This window comes from Rhododendron vialii, chromosome 12a (genome assembly GCF_030253575.1).
Source record: "Rhododendron vialii isolate Sample 1 chromosome 12a, ASM3025357v1".
Taxonomy (NCBI): Eukaryota; Viridiplantae; Streptophyta; class Magnoliopsida; order Ericales; family Ericaceae; genus Rhododendron; species Rhododendron vialii.
Window position 1 is genome coordinate 19,874,954 of NC_080568.1, and position 5,660 is coordinate 19,880,613.

The 5,660-nt window shown below is 38.2% G+C and overlaps 1 pseudogene; it reads left to right on the plus strand.

Annotated features, from left to right (window-relative positions):
• Positions 1–1,758: 1,758 nt before the first annotated feature.
• On the plus strand, positions 1,759–2,443 carry LOC131309997 (photosystem II core complex proteins psbY, chloroplastic-like; annotated as a pseudogene).
• Positions 2,444–5,660: the final 3,217 nt, after the last annotated feature.

A 5,660-nucleotide genomic window follows, 5' to 3' on the forward strand; every position in this document is an offset into this window, starting at 1 on the left:
AAAATAATTTTCTCATAAACCCTACCTTTGTGAATTAGTACTTCTTCACTTGCGTCTCTCTTTTTTTCCCCACGGTTAAGGGTGTTCAGGTCACCTTATACATACCTCAACTAATCCCCTCTGATCCGGTTTAAAGCAAGTCATCTACGCCGGAACTATAAAACTCATAAGAAATTATTTTCTTACGGTCTAAACCCAAGAATCGAACTGTAATCAATTATATGGAGAGCAAACCTATCAACCAACCGAACCAACCCTTTGGCAGCTCCACTTGCGACTCTGCTGCTACTGCATTTGTGCAGTTACAGTTGCTTTCTTATCCTGGAAAAACATGGGCCAAGCCCTTACAGTGCTGAACCATATAACGGGCCCATTACCCAGCCGAGTCTCATGTTTGTTCCATGAACTCGGTTTGGCCCACTTCATTCACCCACCCATCATTGAGGTTTTGGGAAAATGACGATCCATGACGTGTTTCAATAATTAATATCTGCCAAGGATAAATTAAGAATATTTATTAATACTGAAAATGTTCTTAACGGATATTAATTATCAAAACACTTCATTGACCGTCATTTTTCCGATTTCGGGAGAATTCTATAGAAAAAAGATTTTACTCCGTATTAAAAAGGGTTAAGATTGCGACAGAATCACAGTGAGAAAATAGCATCTCAAGAAGGTCATCAATCCTATGGCTGACGTGACGCCACCAAGTAGTGGTAAGTAAGGATAAAATTTTGTGAACGGCCGTAACACCATATATGGTGCTGATGTGATGTCACCACTTCACTTATAGGTCATATAAAAGGGAGATGTTAGGGGCACATTAATTTGTCACATTTCAATTACACCTCTCTCATATACATGTGGGTTCTTAGCGGATTTTTAGCATTTATTGTGAAATTTTCACACATGCATGTAAGAGATGTGTGATTGGGATATGACACATTAATGTGTCATTAGCATTTTTCCATATAAAAACAACGAAAATTCTAAAATCAGCCCAATCGGCTGACAATAATGCGTGTAAATATGTATTAAAAGGTGTATAAAGTACACAGAAATACGTCTTTTCCTTGTCTTTTAGTGTGTTTATTGTCAACCCACTAGCAAGACCGTAAAAACAAAGTAGAACCCTCCAATAATATTACGGGCACATCACTCGGCTACATCCTGACTACATCACTCTCACATACATGTGGATCTCATGTCACAATTAAATGTGTAAAACTTATGTGAGAGTGATATAATCGGGATGTGGCCGAGTAATGTGTCCGTAATATAAGGTCCATAATCTCACCGATTCCTCGGATAAAAAAAAAACAGGAATGCTACATACACTACACACTTTCACTACACCATCCACTACATTCTTTATGGGACTCATTTCGGGTCCAACAAAAAATACAGAAAAATATCCATAAATTTTAAAATAATATTTTAGGGGGCCCCGTAAAAAATCAGCTCTAACAAGTATCGATAAATATTATTTCTGGGTTCGTATGTTTGAAACTGCGAAATTGAGCATTTTCACTCCTATAAATTTAAAAATAATACTTACCGATACTGGTTAAAACTGATTTTTTGCAGGGCCCCCTAAAATATTATTTTAAAATTTATGAATATTTTTCTGTATTTTTTGTTGGACCCGAAATGAGTCTCATAAAAAATATATTGGATGATATAGTGAAAATGTGTAGTGTATATAGCATTCCTCTAAAAAAATAAAAAATATCTCACCAATTCCACTATCTGGATAAGGGTGCAAAATTTCTCATATCTTTTGGTCTTCGTCTATCTCCTTCTCTCTCATCTCACTTCTTACTTCTACCCTGAAAACAAAAACCAAAACACCCGCAACCCTAATGGCTGGAACCATCACAACAATAACGGCCATTCTCAATCCCAAGTGCTTAACCACCACTCCAAACACCTCTTCCAAACCCATCTCTCTCCAACTCTCAATCCAAACCCTCCCCAAACTCATTTGCTCCTACAGACCATCAGAAACCTCAATTCCCTCCCTCGCCGAAACCGCCGTCGCGGCAGCCGTTTTCTCCGCCCTGAGTCCATCAGGGCCCGCCATGGCCGCGCAGGAACTCGCCACCATCGCCGAAGGAAGCGACAACCGTGGCCTCGCTCTGTTGCTGCCCATAATTCCGGCCATTGCTTGGGTGCTTTTTAACATCCTCCAACCGGCTCTCAACCAGATTAACCGTATGAGGAACAAGTGAGGTAACTGATGGGTGAGGCGGCAAGTGACAACAGGGGTCAGTTTTTGTTGTTTGTAACTCCGGCGATTGTTTCGGTGCTTTATAGTAATATATTCTACAACTGGTTTTGAATCAGCTTAATCGGATGAGGGCTGAGTTATCAGATTCAGATATGTTTGGATATTCATGCTCAAAACTAGTTTTGATTGAAACTTAATTCTTTTCTTGTACCTTGTCTTTTGTTGAACAATTTTGGGGGTTTGTTGGTAGTTTTTTCTTTTTTTTTTCCCAACTCAAATTGATAAATAGGGGCAACCAGCCTAGCAATTCTAGGCATTACCCAACGGGTTCTCGTCCATTTTGTATTGTCCTGTTTGAGCCATAGCTATTACTTGAAAAAAGGGGAAAAGAGTCCGTCAGCACAACCCCACCAAAATGCTAGAGCGGTCTAAGAACCCTCCCCACAACAACATCTGATTCACAACCGTGTGTGGGTCGGGGACTTTCACCCTCACACCTCAACCATCTAGGCTACCACTTGGTGGTGGGAGTTTGTTATTCATTATAGCCCATTTCTGGCTGGATTGAATCCCAATGGAAGATGTGTGGGGGCTAATTTTACCGTGCCTTTCCTTCTCGAGCCCTTCTTCTGGAATCCGTGGGAATGTTGAAATCTTTGTGTACCTGCAGAACCGGAGGGGGGGTGTTCTTCCGGGAAGAAGCTCCGACGGACTAGTCAGTAAGTGAAGAAAGGAAAAATTCAGCAAGAAGGCTATGGAAAGATAGAGCTAGAGAGAGAGAGAGGTGTTTTTCCTTACTTTTTTTAGACCCCCTCCCATGAGGGGGTAGTCTTGTATTTATAGTCAGAGATGTTGAGTGCTTGAGTGCTGCACAGGGTGGCTTTGCAACCCGCGTGGTGTGCCACGTTCGGATGACGTCACATGTCAGCGTATTTACTAGACATCACTTCTCTGTAGATTGCAGAGCCGCGTTTGTCAGTGTCAGAGAAATCACATCATACAGATATGCCATCTCAATTGTCAGAGATGACATCCCAAATATCAGTGGAAGCTTCTAGAAGATTCTACTGAAGCGATATCCGAACAAACTTACTCCCGAGTGAATCAAACCAATTCGATTGAACTCATTATCTGCCGAACAACAGGAACTCTATCCGAACATAGTGATCACCGAACGTTTGAACAGATTACCGAAGGAGACCAAATCTTCATATCCTCGGATAATACCTTGTTCGGCGAAGATTACAAGGACCTCCTTATCCTTCGGGAAATGATCACATCCATCATACCAACTCATGTGTAAATCCACAGATGAATTGAGACAACTATGTGGTGAGCTCAGCCAAGCGCGACTCATTTGGACTCGTCTACCCCTCGGATATTTGAGCCCACTACAAGATGGCTTCCTCTTTAGTTTGAGATGAGAAACTTGGTTAATATAAAATCTAACAGCTGCTCCACCTGTAGTCAATTGATTTTAGATTAGAATCTTTCAAAAAATCTACCAGTATTGATTACAAACTATTGTGTAGAGAAGTTGGATAAAATAAATAATTTATTTAATTTGAGACTATCCGCTAGTATTTTATATGTTAGATCTCGTCAAGATGCTTGTTTGTAGAAATAATTTTAATAGGACATGTATGAGTAAATTAACGGAACACATTTAGATGCAAGAATTGGATTTTGTTGGTTTTCGAACCAACATGCATGAAACCCAGTTTACACATCTAAAGTTGTACCGATCACGTACTTAAGATACGCTGGCTTTGTTCGGTTAACAACTTAGTTTTAGTTTTAGTTTATTTTTTAATCATTATCCTATTTCTTTCTCCAATCATTACCCTATTTCTCCAATTATTACTTTCTCATCTCTCTCCAATCATTACTCATATTTTCAATTATTACTATATTTCTCTCTCTACCTATTACCAAAACTAAACTAAACTAAACTCCCAATCAAACACAATTTGTGACGATAAACATCTTGATGTGATTGAAAATTGAAACGGTTTGAATTATGAAATTAAGGTCCATATCAGGAAACGAAAGGGATGAAGGGCAAATAGCTTGGCCACAATCCCATCTAATCCAATCACTCCTATCAAACAGGGCCTAATCAAACAGGGCCTAAGGGGATATAGCTGCACACAAATGACAGAAAAGTCATGTCCTATATTTTTTACATAGCTTTTTCTCAACTCTAATAGATGACAACCCGTGAGATTGGTGCTTCCATAAATTATATGAGTCGAGCATATCATTAATCCAAGCTGATTTCGAAATCTATGCAGTTATTTGTTTGTTTGTTTTTTTTACCTCCCTTGGAGCATATAGACCACCAGGTGCTTCGTAAAATTTTTTGGTTGAATTCTCAAAGTCAAGTCTATCATTATGATGTTACAACGTGTTAGGTGTGATTGATTCATTATGTGATATGATTTGGGTTAGTGTTGGCCTATTTTTCCCAAACTTGCAAATAGGCGTGCCAACAAAGAGGACATTTTTCAAGTGCAACTTAAGTTCACTTCGAATAAGGAAAATATTTACAAGGAAGAAAAGGGGAAAAAAATTAGAAATGGAGAAGAAGGAGATGTCTTGCACTTTTTTTTTTTTTTGGTAACAGAAGACAACCACCGAGAATGCCACGAATTGCTAAAAAGCAATAAGATTGAACCATCTACGTTAATCTACCTACTCCTATCTACCTCGTCCAAGGGGCATCTACTCCTATTTGCTTCTTGGACCTAATTTTACAATGAGATGAAGAACAAGGGGATATTTTTTTATACCCAAAAAAAAAAAAAAATATATATATATATATATATATATATATATATATATATATATATATATATATTCGTAAGAAATAACCACCCTCCCTTATTTTTACTCTTTGCTTGCCACATGTGTTCTCCACATTCTTCACACACGTGTTTGAATCTTCTTTTAAATTCCAAGCGAGTAGGAGTTCAACGGACTAGGGGTAGTGTGCCGATGTCACTATGCGTCTACGAAATGTAGGGTGTCGCAATGTGCTTAATCAAGATTTCATCATCGCGATCTGGACTGTTCAGTTTTGTAAAATGTGTTGAGTAGATCATTCAAAAAGATTCAAATAATCGAAATCAATCTCTTGGTCAGATAACATTTGGTATACAAAAATGGATGGTCAGTATAATCCTGAAAATGTATTGAGAGATAAACTGTCATATGCTCATGTAGACAAAGATTCCAAACACCAATAATCCAAAATTTTGACATGGAAAATGATTTTCACGCCCCCTTTTAACCATCTGCATTCTTTTTTTTGTTTTTATCCACATGAATTTATAATATTTTTTCTTGAATGTGTGAAAAAGAGTATTGAATAAAGGGCAAAATAGTAAATTTAAGTGGATAAAGACAAAAAAAAAAGTAGTGTCAA